The 15,124-nt window shown below is 50.8% G+C and overlaps 1 long non-coding RNA gene across 1 annotated transcript in view; it reads left to right on the forward strand.

Moving 5' to 3' along the window:
- Positions 1-1,580: 1,580 nt before the first annotated feature.
- Positions 1,581-15,124, forward strand: part of LOC138156674 (uncharacterized) — a 46,331-nt gene continuing 32,787 nt past the window's right edge. The window contains exon 1 of the long non-coding RNA XR_011167204.1: positions 1,581-1,708. This is a non-coding gene — a long non-coding RNA (uncharacterized lncRNA). The remainder of the gene's footprint in view (positions 1,709-15,124) is intronic.

The following is a 15,124-nucleotide window of genomic DNA, read 5'->3' on the forward strand; positions in this document are numbered from 1 at the left end:
CATCACATGCTTCCCCTCTGGTCCAGCTAGGGAATTAAGATGGGGGGAGGGACAGTTGCTTATAGGGATGAATTGGGGGGAGGGGAGTACAGGATGGAATTTTCATTCTCTCAAGTCAGTGGTCGTCCCCCCCCCCTTCCCCCCAAACAGAATTTCTGGTGCCTGGGAGGCAAGGATTTCTGCAAGCTCTGGAAGAGATAGCCTCCACCCCATTCCCTGCTTCTGACTCCCCACAGGGAAAGTGAATAGGAGGAGGGTGGGTACAAGGTGAGGGAGAGACTTAAGCAGCCAGCTAAGGGAACCTCAAACCCACTAGAATTTTCCGGCTGTGGCCCATAGGACATTGTGGACAGCTCTGGTCCTGGCCCTGGTACCGAGTCATTTGAACGTGAGTGCTGCTCAGGGGCCCTGACATCCAGGATCCAGATTCTCTGTCCCTTCCACTTGCCCAGATCCCCGCCCACTCTTCACCTGCTTCTGCCTTCCCAGAACCATCTCAGTCCTTCCAGGCCATCTTTCTGTCTCGATAACTCTCATCTCATCCTGTCTCTGTTTGCTCTCCCTCATTATGTCCCCTGCCCCCAGTACAATCCGAGGAACCTGGAAGGGACTTCAGAGGTCATTTAGTCCCAAATCCTTGATTTTACAGGTGAGAGAGGCTGAGTTGCTTAGGGTCACACAAGTCTCAGAGGACTTGAACCCAAGTCCAGTGACCCATGAGCACTCTTTTTCTGCCAAACTGCCCGTTCTCTTTCCTCCTGTTTTGCCCATATGGTATCTGGTCTATTCTGGGTTTCCAAGGTGGACCTTTGGGACCTTTCCTGGGGCTCTCCCAAAGCCTACCCCACTCTGGTGCCCCAGCTCAGTCCTTAAATGTCCTTTCCAATGCCCCTCAGGCTTGGGGTGAGGGAAGAAGGAGGAGAGGGGGAGGAAAGGAGGAGGAGGAAGGAGAGGTGGAGAGGCCCCTTTAAGCTGGAGTCTGGGGCATGAGAACAGAAATCCTGGACACCTGAGTGCCACACCAGCAGCTGGGTGAGACCAGATAGCTCTCTGTCTTGGGGTCCTGTCTGGAGCAGGGGGCATAGGCCAATCCATGCCCAGGGAAGGTCAGATTAAGGGGGGTGGTGGGTCACAATGAAAGAGTCACATACAGAGAAGGCCAGGGGGTATGTAAAGGGGGGGTGGACATTGTAAAACCCCACACACAGACACACACACACAGACACACACACACACACACACACACACAGACACACACACATACAACGGACCAGACAATCAGACCAGTGTGTCAGGGCTCAGGAGCCCAATGAATTAGGAGTTTGATAAGGGTTTTCTCTTTCTCTCCCTCGCTGGACTCTGACAATTCCCCCCCAGTTTTCCTCGACACCACCCCCAGTGCAGCCAACCCCCACCCCTTCTACCCGCCCTTCTTCCCTGTGCCTGGGCTCGGGTTTGGGGCCTTGAAACAGTGAGCCGTCTTTGTTCGAAATACAGGTGAACGGCAATCATGTGATGCACGCCACACACACTCACACACACACACTCTCTTTCACATAAAAAGCTTTTTGAGAGCAGCCGGCGGGCCAGCCTCAGAACCGATGGGACAGGCGCCCCAGCCAGAGGCAGCCTCCTGGCCTGGCCTCCCTTTCTCCCTCCTTCCATCCCTCTGCTGCTGACAGCCTCCAGCCCCGGCTTCTTGCTCCCGGTGGGTCCCCCTGTTTTCCATTTCTTTTTCCTCTTAGCTCTTGGGGCCCTCAGTCCCAGGGCCTTGGGGCAGGGCAGGAATAGAGAGATCCCTGTTTGGGGGAGGCTGAGGAAGGAGGGTACATCTGACCCTTCCTCCTTTGGGGCACCCCTCCTTCCCTCTCCTGGTCTGGAGAGAGGGTGGATGGTGGGTATAATGACTCAGGAGGGTCCAGAGCTGGGGGGAGTCCCTACCCCTGACCATCAGATTGAGGCCACACACTGCCAAAGGTTGGTCTTTCTGTTCTCAAAAGAATTGTTGATTGGTGGAGGTGTGGTGTGTTTGTGTGTGTGTGCACACGTGTGCGTGTGTGCAGCGTGGGCAGAGAGAGTGAAAATCTCACTAGAATGACTCGAGGTGGGGAGAAGTGGCTTCTTGCTAACCTGCCCCCACCTCTCCCTTCCTAGGCTGCCTTCTCTGACTCCACATATTTTGTCTCTGGAATTAGAGGTTCAAATCCTATCTATAGGTGTGACTTTGGGCAAGTCACTTTACTTCCTTGGCCTCAGTTTCTCTATATGTAAAATGAGAGGATTGATCTAGGTGGCCTCAGAGGTTTCTTCTGACTCTGGATCTAAGATTCTATCATCCTGAAGTTTTCTGCAGCCCCTCCCTTGCTCCCCTCCCTGAAATCTCAGGGGCCGATCAGTCTTTTTGGGAGGAAGAAGGGATAGAAAATCTCATTTCTTCTAGAGGGCCAAGTTTGAATGGTACAGGTGTGGCCCTGTTTGGGGGGGCAGGGTCAAACCATGCATTTGCACCATAGAGGTTTGGGGCATAGAGGGAAGAGGAGTGTACCCCAAAAGAACATCTCTCCAGAGATGATCTCCCCACCCCTATTTCCACCAGGTCCTCAGTTCCCTCCTCTTCTCCCTGCCCAGCCACAGTGTATGATCCTAAAAAAGGGTCTTATATATTCATTCAGACAGATGTCAATGACCGATAAGAGCCCAATGCTCTCCTCCCCACAATTCTACATTTTAATAGAGCACGGAATCTTAAGCCGAAGGGATCGGTCTCTAAGGATGGCCTTTTGATCATCATGAGATGACTGAAATATCACCTGTCATAAAATGGGGGGGGGATTCCTAGGGCATGAAAGGAGATGAAAGGAGGCCTCCAGGCCCCTTGAGGAAGGCTCCAATCCCAACTGGCTACCAATGCCATCAAGGGGGCAAGTCACTCCCCCTTTCAGATTCCGGAAAAGGAAGGTGTGAGGCCTTGGTCCAACAGCTGATGTTCTATGGTCCTTCTGGGTTCTGACAGTCTATGTTCTAAGTCTTTTCTAAGTCTGTTGTTATGCTTTAAAGTCCTTCCCAGCTCTGCCATTTCCTGTTCTAAGGCCCTTCCCAGTTTTGACATTCCCTGTTCTAAGGTCCCTCCCAGCTTTGCCATTCCATGTTCTAAGGTCCTTCCCAGTTTTGACATTCCCTGTTCTAAGGTTCCTCCCAGCTTTGCTATTCCTTGTTCTAGGGTCCCTTCCAGCCCTGCCATTCCCTGTTCTAAGGCCTCTCCAGCTCTGCCATTCCCTGTTCTAAGGTCCCTCCCAGCTCTGCCATTCCCTGTTCTAAGGTCCCTCCCAGCTCTGCCATCCCATGTTCTAAGGTCTTTTGCAGCCCTGAATTTGTGTGTGTATCTTCCTATGATTCTGCTCCATTTATTAATAAGGCTGGCCCCAGATGCCCAAAATGACCTACTGCACTCTTGAGAGATTGTAGGTAGATGGAATGTGTGCAAATTGCCTCTTACTCTCCTTTGTACTGACATGACCAGTCCAGGGCCGCTTTCTGTCCTCATTCCTTCAGGGTCTTTGCCTCTTAACCCTATAGTTCCCAGCGTCTCTCTCCTCCTCCTTCTCCCCTCCCCTCTATCTTTCCTGGTCTGTGAAGGAGCCTTTTGTAACTGGAGGATTAGCAGGCAATTGGTCCCCTCCCCTCTAATTTGTTTTTGCTGGGCTTGGCTTGCTTAAAGGGAACCCCACCCTGATCCCCATGGGCTCCCATGGGTGTGCCCAGAGGCTGGGAATGGCCACCTCTCCCATCCCCCACCCCTAGAGCATAAGCATTGCCCCCAACCCAGCCAAGGCCGGTTGAGGGGAGAAACATAGAGGGAGGAGGGAATGATAAGAGTCAGAATGAGTTCCTGGGGGCTCCAAGACCCAGGAGGGTTTTCCCATAGTTAGAGGAAAAGGCAGCTCTGGGATGGAGTCTGTTTCAAGGGATATGTATGGCAGGGATGGGATGGGGGGTGGGAAGCTTGTTAGTTTGAACGTGGACGGGCTTAACGCTCTTGGAGTTACTGAATTTGGGTTTATTGGGAAGTGGGGAGGCAGCTTTGTGGGCTTGGGGGTGGTATATTTGTATGTTGTCAGCCCCAGGGATATGCATGTAGGAGAATATTGTATGTTCCACTGGCATGTACTGGGGCCTGGATGTGAGACAGCTGGGGGACAGAATGGATAGATTCTTGGAGTCAGGAAGACCTTGGCTCAAATCCTGCCTCAGACACTGGCTTTGTGACCCTGGGCAAGTCACTTAAACTCTCAGCCTCAGTTTCCTCATCTGTATAAAATAAGGATAATAACAGCACCCACCTCCCAGGGGTGTGCTGAGCATCAAGACGTAAGGCATATAAAACATTTGGCAAACCTTGAAGCACTCTATAAATGCTAGCTGCTCGGTCATTCCTTGCAGGACTGAGCAGTCAGTGTTTGTAAGGAGTGTTGGAGGGCGTTGGTACTGGAGGGAGGGCATTGGTCAGGGAGGGATTCCCCTCCATCCCGACCCCACGAAGGCATCTGGTGATGGTGGAACCCAGTGGGGCATCCCATCCTGGGCCCTGTGAGGGATGGAGAAGCTATGGGTCCTGAGAGTGCTTACAGCCTTAAATACGGGGCAAACACAACTCCCATTTCCATTGAGATCTCAAAGCACTTTCAAAGCCCTTTTACAGATGAACAAAATGGAAGTAACTTCCCCAGGGTCATACCACTAGGAAGTGACTTAGCTGGGAGTTGAACCATTATCTCCAAATCCAACTTTGGGACTCAGAGAGACCACAGGATTGGAGATTTAGAGCTGGAAGGGACCTTAAGATTCATTGAGTTCAACCCCCTCTCTTTACAGACAGGAATCTGAGGTCCATAAAAGGCAGTTGACTTGCCCAGGTTCACTCAGCTAGGGAGTGTCTTAGGCAGGATTCCCATCCTTACTCCCAAATCTAGCATTGGTTCTCTTTGAGAATGAAGGGTGAAAAACAATCTGTGAGTCTATCCACAAAGCTCAGTCAAAGGAGCTTCCTGGAGGAAGGGGCTTGAAGGCTGAAAAGTATTGGGATCCATGCAAGAAAGAGGCTGTTGTCCTCAGCCCTAGGTGCTCTCTCTCCCCAGCCCCCTACCCCACCAGAGATGGACAATCATCAGACCCTGGCTCTGTCCCCAGGCCAGGGGGTACAAGGGGATCATACAGAGCCAAGAGCAGGCTGGCATCTCTGGTGTCCTGGGATTGGGGCAGAATAACATTCATGCCACTCTGGCTGAGCAGTGGGAGGGAAGGAGAGAGGAGGACTGACGACTGCCTGCTTCTTGGAAATCTGAGAACATATTGCCACCTTCCTGGATCACACAAGCCTCTCTGTCTCACCTTCCTGTTGTCCCAACAGAATCCCCTTCACTATAACATTGAGCTATCTCTCCATGTACTTTCTTGAGGTGGGGGAAGGGATGGAAAACTGAATCCTTCTATCACTCGTAACTGCAGACTTGGGAGTCAGACAACCCTGATATCAATCTCAGCCCTGCCACTTATTAGTTGGATGACTGTTGACCAGTCATGACCTCTCTGAGCCTCAGTTTCCTCTTCTGAACTTATCTCAATCAACTGACATCTATAAAGTTCCTACTGTAAGTCGGGTACAATGCTAGAAGCTAGGGATACACAAAATTATATTTATTTTTTAAATTATTGAATTTTTTCCCCTTCCTTCTTACCTCATCACTCCCAAACTGGGAAGAAAAAACAGAACCTTTCAAATGAACATAGTCAAGCAATACAAATTCCCATATGGATGTTTCTGGAAATGTGTTTCATTCTACATATTAACCCATCTCCCCTCTGTCAGGAGGTGACTCCAGGTTCACTTTGGATAGACCAAAGTTGTTTGTCTTGACCACATTGTTGTCTTTGTATGAAGCTTTCTTCTGGTCCTGCTCACTTTGCTCTGAATCAGTTTATACAAGTCTTCTCAAGGTTTCTCTGAAAGCACCTCCACATTTTCTACAGCACAGAAGTATTCCATTACATTCAGATATCCCAGTTCCCCAGTGGGTGGGCACCTCTGTAGTTTCCAGTTCTTGACCATCAGCAAAAGAGCTGGTGTATGTATATGTATATTCATACATATAGGATCCTTTTCTTTCTTTGATCAGTTGGCCCACTGCCTTGGCACATGCTAGCAATGAATTATTGAATTGGGATATAGTTCTGTTAATGAGATTGCTGGGAAAGTAGGGATATCAATGAAAGAAAAACAAAAGCCAGTCTCTGCCTGCTTCACAGAAACAATGCAGGGTCAGAGATCTAAATGTCATCTTGTCTAGGGGCTCCTCACCATTTTTTTGTGACTTGGACCCCTCTGGCAGTCAGTCTGGAAAAGCTTATGGACCTATGGACCTTTTCTCTGAATCATATTTTTTTTTTAAAAGCAATCAGGGTTAGGTAACTTGCTCAAGGTTACATGGCCAGTTATTTCTGGGTGTGGTGCTGAGTATCTGGGCCCGGATTCGATCCAGGTCATCCCGACACTGGAGCCAGTGCTCTTACTCGCTGAGCCACCTGGCCGCCCCTAAGCAATTGGGGTTAAGTAACGTGCTCAAGGTTACATGGCCAGGTGTTTCTGGGTGGGTGCTAAGTGTCTGAGCCTGGGATTCGATCTCCAGGTCTTCTCAACACTGGAGCCGGTGCTCTTACTCGCTGTGCTACCTGGCCACCCCCGAATCATATTTTTAAATGCATAAAATACATAAGCTTACAAAGGAAACTAATTATATCAAAACAAAACAGTCAAAATATTTTTGAAAACAAGACCAAAGACACCATGTTAAGAGCCCCTGATTTAGTCCAATCCCTTCATTTTACAGATAAGGAAACTGAGGCCTAGAGGGAGTGTCATAAACCCAAAAGTCATAGAGATCATAAATGACCAAGCTGAGATTTGAATCCAGGCCCAGTGATGTCCTTTTCCTGCTGTGCTATGCCACTTCTCCATGTATACACATGTGTAAAATATATGCAAAATAAGTCTAAGATAATTTTTTTTTTTGGAGGGGAGGCACAGCTGGCAGTGACGGATCAGGAAAGCTTCGTGTAGAAGATAGCATTGGAACTGAGCTTTGAGGGAAACTGGGCACTAGGTAAGCAGTGGAAAGGAGGAGGGATGGCATTTCAGGCATGGAGGCTTTGCCAGTGCAAAGTCAGGGAGGTGGGAGATGGAGTGTAATCTTTGAGGAGTGACAGAATGCCCAGTTTGGTGGGTTTGTAGAGAACATAGAAAAAGAAAATAGATAACAAGGCTGCAAAGCTGTAAAGAGTTGTGAATGCGAAACAGAGTTTGTAGGGTTTCTGGAGCAGAGCAGAGACGTGTATTTTATGAATCTCCCTTTTCAGGACATTCAGGATCTTGGATTTCCTACCTATCCAGATCCCAGTGTCTCCTCCCTTTGGTGGGTGGTCTTTAGGGGCCGCCATGCTTAAGCAGGCTCGTTGCTCAGTGGCCAAGCTTCTGGTCAGAGCCTCTCCACGCTTGGCCGGGCTGGGCTTGTCTGCAGGCTTGGAGAGCTGGACCTGTCAGCCTGAAGTCTTTCCAGGCTTGGTAAGAGTAATCACCATTTGTCTCCCTTGGCCTTTGAGAGCCTGTGGTTGCCTCTATACCGTGCAGACAGACTCGAGTGGAGGTCCTTCTCACTCAATGAAGTCCGTGTGTGGCTCACACTTTTTCTCTCTTCCCCAACTCCTGCCCTCATTCTAAGGGATATCATATACATATTGCCTGTCCCTCAAACACCGTAACCATTCAGTGCCTCTGTCTACTCACTTCCCGTGACCATTACCCATCCACTCCACCTCAGCCATGCACGAAGATGTCCATACCCTCCTTCTTGCCGTCACACAGATGTACCACGTCTGTGTCCAGAATTCTGACATTCTTTTATCCGGCCGTACTCTATTGGCTTTTTACGTCTTCCTCTGTCTTCCATTACATAACCCTACTCTTCCCCTGCACCAAGAACTCGAAGCCCTAGACACCTCACTTCTTTCCCAGGTTTTCTCCCCTGCACTATACTCTCTCCTCGTTTCCCCATCTTGACTCCTTGGTGAAACAGTTAAACTCTACACTGTCCTCCTCTCTTGAATCCTTCTCCTCCTTATCATTTCGCCAGTTGGGTTATCATCCTTGGATCACTCACATTGTCACCTTTACTCCAACGTGTGTGCAGTTGAATGAAGCCGGAGAAAATCCCACTACTGTTCTGGTTGGGCCCTCGCTGCTGCCAGGCAATCTTACTAGACCTCCCTCATCTACTCACACTGCCACTCTCCATGGTATCTCTTCCAAGTGTTTTCAACCCTCTTCAAATCTCCCATGGCTTCTCCTTCCCCTCCTCTCTCAGATGAGACCCTTGCCTCTTCTTTTTACTGGAATGGAGGCCACTGGCCACGAGCCTTCTTTTCTCCTCTCTATCACTCAGGTCCCCTCTGTCACTCACTTCACCCTTGTCTCTAGTGATGGGGTGGCCTTACTCCATACTGACAAGGGGTACCTCCTCATTCCACTGCTTACAATCCCTAGTACAAGGTTAATCCCTTTACTTATTCCATCCTCTGCCCTCCAACAGATTGCCCCCCTCGGTAGCCCCCACTATTTCACTTATTTTCAATCACTCTCCCTCTCTGCTAGCTCCTTTCCTGCCACTTACAAGCATGCCCACGTCTCCCCCATCCTGAAAAACTCTCACTTGAGCCTTCCATCCACAATAACTATGGTCCTCTCTTTCTTCTGCCCTTTGTGGCTAAAGTCCATCTACAACCCTAACTCTAAATGCCTCCATTTCTCTCCTAACCCCTTACAATCTGGCTTCATACCTTATCATTCCACTGAAACTCCTTTCTCTCAAGTGAACAGCGATCTCTTAGTGGCCAAATCCAGTGGCCTCTCCATCCTCATTCTCCTTGTCCTCTCTGCAGCCTTCCACACTGTTGATCATTCTCTCCTCCTGGACACTCTCTTCCCATCCCCTCAGTCCCCTCTCCTGCTTCTCCTCCTCCCTCTCTGCCCTCTCCTCCTCAGTCTCCTTTGCTGAATCCTCCTCCACACCATGCTCTCTAGCCTTCTCTGCCCCCTATATACTACTTCAGCTAGTGATCTAATCAGCTCCCAGGAATTTAATTACCCATCTCTATGTTAATGATACTCAACTCTTTGCATGCTGCCTCAAAATCTCTGCTGACCTCCGGTCTCAGATGTCCAGTGGTCTTTGAGACATCTCAGACTGCATATCCAGTACACATCTTAAACTCAAACAAAGCTCATCATCTTTCCCCATAAATCACCCCTTCCTTCCCACTCCCAGCCCCACCCCAGCCTTCCTTACTACTGTAGAGGGCAACACCATCCTCCCAGGTCTCAGGCTCGGAACCTAGGAGTCATTCTGGATTCCTCATTGTCTCTCAGGCCACATGCAAGCTATTGCCAAGCCCTGCCAATTTCCCCTTCCTAACATCTCTTGAATATGAATTTCATGTACCAGGGAATATAGCTCTGGCCTCAGTGGTATGTGTGGCTGACCAGGCAGACCAAATCTAGACTCCAGTCCCAGTTCTGCCATTCATTATGTGACCCTGGACAAGTCACTCCCCCCCACGTATTCAGCTTCTTCCTATGGGAAATGAGGGGGTTGGATTCAGTGATCCCAGAGGTTCTTTTCAGTCCTCCGTCTGTGTGATTAAGTGAGTCCTTACGTCTGTATTTATAACTGTTAATGTTAACAGCAGGTTAATGTCTGTCATTAGCCAGAGGGGTTGGCTAACATTCAGGAGTTAATGTAAATGCAAATGGAAGAAAATCTTTCTCCTTTCAAGTGCGAGGAGTCAAAAATACAAACACAAAATTGGAGAAGAACTCTAGGCTCCAGGCCGACCTCAAGAACTGGAAGCAGCCTTGGAAGTGGCTGGTCCCGGGGCGCCTCACCTTCTCGTGGGTGTCCCCGATGCCTCGGGCAGGCAGTCTGGCCAGTGAAGCCCTTCTCAGAATCCTGTTTTTCAGTGCAGTAACTGAAAGACAAACAAGTACAAAGAAAACCAATTCTATTGAAAAAAGGTGTAACCATTTTCCCATCCAAGTCCACGGACCCCTGGGTCAATGGCTCCCGGGTAAAAACCCCAGTCTGGTCCTTTCACTATGTGATTGGCTGAGGTTGTGGGCAATGCCCAGTACTGAAGCTTACATTCATTGTTAGATGATGCAGAGGTGGGTTGGTAGACAGAGTTCAGGACTGGGAATCAGGAGACCTGTTTTTGAATCCCAGCTTTGGTACTAATTTGTTGTAATGTCAGGCAAACCCGTTCCTCTCTGAGTGCCTCAGTTTCTCCTCTTTAAAATAAGGGGTAGGATTATATGACTTCAGAGATTCTTGGTGTGTTGTGTAGTGTCTAGAACAGAGAGGGAGCTTAGTACAAGCTGCTAGGTTCACTGACTCCTTCCAGGGGCCTGGAGAATATACACCTGTTAAAACATGATACTCTACAGGGGGCAGAGTCTAGTGGGGGAGATGAGAGAAAAACCCATGAAAACTAACCTGGGACATAAAGCAGAAATATAGAAATGAGGGCATTTTGGGGACGAGGGACAAAGGAGCCGTCACTGGGTGGCTTAATCAGGAGAGCTTCCTGAAGGAGGCCACAAGGAAGGCTCACCTGTGGGGCAGAGACAAGGGTGCAGAAGAGTGGTCCTGAGTTAGACCCAGGAACCCTCAGGGTTTGGGGTCGACGTTTTTCTGTCTGTACCTGAGGCAGGGTTTCCAGGCTGGAAGCCTCCTCCCACTATGTGGAGTCAATGGAGTCTCAGGGTCAGGAGCTCTCAGTGCTAGGGGCTTAACTGCGTTTAACAAGTTAAAGAATTGAAGAACGTCGGGCCTGGGAGGGAATTTAGAACATGGAATGTTAGAGCTGGGAGGGGCCTTAGAACAGGGGATGTCAGAGCTAAGAAAGGCTTTAGAACAGAAGGTCAGAGCTGGGATGGAACCTTAGAACATGGGATGTCAGGGCTCAGAGGAGCCTTAGAACAGGGAATGGAAGAACTGGGAGGGATGGTAGAACAGAGAAGGTTATAGCTACTGGTAAATATAGAGATGACCTTGTCCAGCCTTTTATTTTATATATGAGAAAACCGAGGTCTTGGTTAGTGGCAGAGGTGGGCCTGGAACTCAGTTCCCCTGTGTGTGGGGCAGATCTAAGCTCAGGATGAGAAACATTAGGGTCCGTGAAGCTCCAGAGTGCCAGGAATGCAGGAGATGAGCACCGGTGCCAAACCAAGGAATGACAGGGACAATGTTTGTGGATCCAGGCTTGTCCCGGGCTCGACTCTCCCCACCTCGAGCCGACAGATGTTTCTACTTCAGACACCAGTGCCCAGGGGGGACCCAGCCCTGAGCACCCAGTGGGACCCAGCAGACAGGAAGCACCCCGGCCCCTCCTCCCTACCTCTTCGCCCAACCCTCCACCTCCACTCTGGCTCCGAACAGTGAAGCCCTGGGGCCTTGGCTCAGACTTCTCCACATCAGCCGGAAGGTTAAGGGAAGAACATTGGGGTGGGGGTAAAGGGGGCAGGAGAGACAGAAATCATGCCCCTGGCTCCTGACCTGGACTGGGATGAGCTGGGTGTCAAGCCCTGATGCAGCCACTGCTCAAACAGCCCCTGAAATTTGGGGGGCACCTGGATAAATCCCCCTAAAGATCAAAGCCTGGCTTAGATGGCTTGGGTTGAACTACCACTGCCATTTCCCATTTGGGTGACCTTACGGAGCTGTCAGGGGGATGTCTGTGCCAAAAGGCTTCACAAAAGACTGTAGAAAGGGGAGGTCTCTCTTCCTCCAGGACCGGCTCCCCTCTTCTTCGCCTTCACCACCCCTCGGTATCTCTCTCCTGTTCCTCCTGTTGCCATCCCCCATTCCAGAAGGACCCCAACTTGAGAGCTGGAGGGGACCTCGGGGGCCACCCACTCCATCTTCTTCATCCTACAGATGGGGAAACTGAGGCACGGCGAGGAGAGACACACCTGAAGTCGCCTGTCAGAGGCAGGATTGGAGCCTCACGCTCCTCGCCTCCTCCCCCCATCGCTCCCTCCTCTTTACTGTCTTCGTCTGTTATTCTCTTCCTTTTTAGTCTGTCAGCTCGTGTCAACAAATGAGATGTTTATGGAGTGCTTACCCCAGTGACCTGGTAGATGTTTGTTGAATGGTCACACCATTAATTCCCAGCCTCTCCTGGGGACCTCAGGCCCTGCATGCCGACACTCAATTTCCCATTCTCACTGGCTGAAGGGGGATCTTTCCTGGGGGCCTGAGTTCACCCAGGGAAAGTGTCAAAGAGAAAATGAGTTAGAGCCTGGGAAATGGCCTGGGCCAGCACAGCCTGCTCCTCTGTCCATGGCGGGGCATTCTGCTCTCAGGAGCCCTTGCACTGTCCCAGGGGACTGGAGACTTCCTGGCTCTTCGAAGGAAAAGAGACCTGGGGACTGTTGGGGCACGCGCTTGGGCCAGCACGTGCCTAACATCTCTCCACGCTTGCTTGTCAGTCATTTTCCTAGATCAGTCAATCAACAAGCATTCTCTGGAGCTTACCGTTTGCAAAGTGCTGGGGTTGCAAAGAAAAAGTGAAAGCAGTTCCTGCCCTGAAGGAGCTTACGTTCTTTTGGGACATGGTTTGTAAATAAAAGGAAAACAACTTTTAGGGGAGGCCTGCGTGGCTGGGGAGGGGCCAGTGGATTAGAGTAGACTAGTGTTAGGGCTGGTCCAGGAACAGGGATGCCCAAGCTAAGAAATTTCATACTTATGGGAACCCAACGAAAACATCTGTCAGTTGAATTCAACAGATGCTGACCAATGTACTGAGTATTTATGGAGTGTCTACTGTATGCCCCTCTCAAATCTCATGGAACTAGGTGAGATTTAGGGAGATAAGACACATCTGGAAAGATCATGATTAGGGCTAAGGGATCAAAAAGGGCTCCAGAGACCCCAGGCTATAGGAGGGGAGAGAAGGGAGGAATTTCTGTAGACAGGGCTGAATAGAGGAGCTTCCTAGGCTAAGTCAGACAGGAGCTGGGCTGTAAGATGAGAGCATTCCAGGGCTGGATCCGAAGGGTCTAGTTTGGCTCAGGCAGAGTAGCTGGGCTTCCTGGCATCATTGCCCTCTAGCCCTGGGGTGTTTGGGAATGTAAGTGTGGGTGGCAGGGGAGGGAGTAGGGGTCTCCTTTGCACAGACCCCAGAAGAGAATCAGTGTTTGGGAAACAGTGAGGTAACCATTGTGCCTAAAACCAAGGGTGTTCCTGTGTAAGTGGAAGGTGGGAGCCAGATTTGGAGGGGGAGGGGCGGGGGCTTGAGTGTGGACCTTGTCCTGTAGACAAGGGTGACCCATTGAAAGGTTTGATCTTTAGGATAATGTTGAGAGTTCAGTGTGATTCATGGTAATCCCCATTTTATAAAGAAACTGAGGCCCAGGGATCAAAGAGAACTATATAAGCTGAGAGGGGCTTTAGAACAGGGGATGTCAGAGCTGGATGGGGACTTAGAACAGAGAACGTCAGCCCTAGGAAGGGCCATAGGAAGCATCTAGTCTCCCCATCCCCATCTAGTCTCCCATGTGAGAAAGTTGAATGTCAGAGATGAAATAACCAGCCCAAAGTCTCTCAAGTAACTCGCCTCAGGACTCTCCTAGAGGACTGTTGGCACCCAGCTCTCCCCCTCTACCAGCCCAGGCTTATCAGGCCTTGGGAGAGGGCTGCCCAGTGGAGCTCCAGGGCCCGAGGAGCTGAGCCAGGCAAAGGCGGAAGTGGGCAGGGCAGGGGCCGTGCCCCTGAACCAGGTCCAGTTCCAGTCAGAAGGCTTGGCCCTGGTCCCCATGACACTGTCCTCCAGGTCTCTGGGAGGTGGTGGAAGGTCGAGGAAAGGAAGGGAGAGTCTATCCTGGACAGACCCATCTCCTCTCCACTAAGACCTTGGAGGGGTCACAGACTACCTACCTCAAGATTGGGTAGAATACCAGGAGAGCCAGGGGTGGGCCTGGCTAGGCCCTGGGGGCAGGGTGGGGAGGAAAAGTTTCCTTTATAAGGGAGACAGCAACATGTCCCAGAAAGAACACTGGCTCCTAAGTCAGGCGACTGACTCTGTCTAGACCCTCTGTGTGATCTTCGGAAAGTCCCTTCTCTGGGCCTCAGTTGCCTCATCTGTAAAATGGGCAGGCTATCCTGACTCTAGGTCCAGCACCCTGGCTGCTGGCTCTCATCCTGGCCCTCCGACACTGTCCTGAGGTTCCTTTCAGCTCTGACTGTCTACATTGTGGTTCTGCCTCCCTCTGGGCAAGGCAGAGGCGGGGAGGAGGTGGTGGGGTGGGGCAGGGTTACAGAATTGAAAGGAAGGGGATTTTTTTTTTTTTGGTGCTAAATTGAGCAATTTCTCCTCTGTTCTTGGGGGCCTTGAAGGATCCAGAGGAGCCACTGGGCCCCAGTGTTTCTTCTCAGGTACCTGCCCTGGCAGGTGGTGTCCTGCCTCTGTCTGTACTTTTAACCCCTTCTGGTATCAGAGCCAGAGTGGAAGACTTCGTTCAGGGAATGCCAGTCCCCCACCTCTAGGGGACACACAGCGGGCCAGAGAGGCCTGAGAGGACTTGGCCAAGACCCTGGGGTGCTAGGGGGTCATCAGTCTGGGGCAATTGCCCTGACTCTCCAAGAGGCCCCAGAGGCCCTCCCCCTCGAAAGGAAGAATGGGGGGTTCCTGGTTCTTTTCAATGCGGGACCTTGGCTTCTGATGGGGTGGGGGGAGACTGTGGTGGGTAAGAGCTCCCTATGATGCCCTGAAGTGCCTATAGACCTCTGATCCCCTCTGGGGGCTCCTTCCACCCTCATCTGCCTTGGCGAAGGCACCACGGAAGCCAGGAGAAGGGTTAACTCTTGGGTTGGTGCTGGCCATTCTTCTCCAAGTGTAGGAACCAGAGAACAAGGGACCCATTCTGTCTGTGGGAATTAATAGTGAAGGCTCATCTGGGGTGTCATTCAAGCCCTGATCAGCTCTCGGAGGAATGTGAGGGAGAGAGAGACAGACGGGG

This window comes from Petaurus breviceps, unplaced genomic scaffold (genome assembly GCF_028583685.1).
Source record: "Petaurus breviceps papuanus isolate PSGF00001 unplaced genomic scaffold, PetGlider_PUasm1.0 156, whole genome shotgun sequence".
Classification (NCBI taxonomy): Eukaryota; Metazoa; Chordata; class Mammalia; order Diprotodontia; family Petauridae; genus Petaurus; species Petaurus breviceps.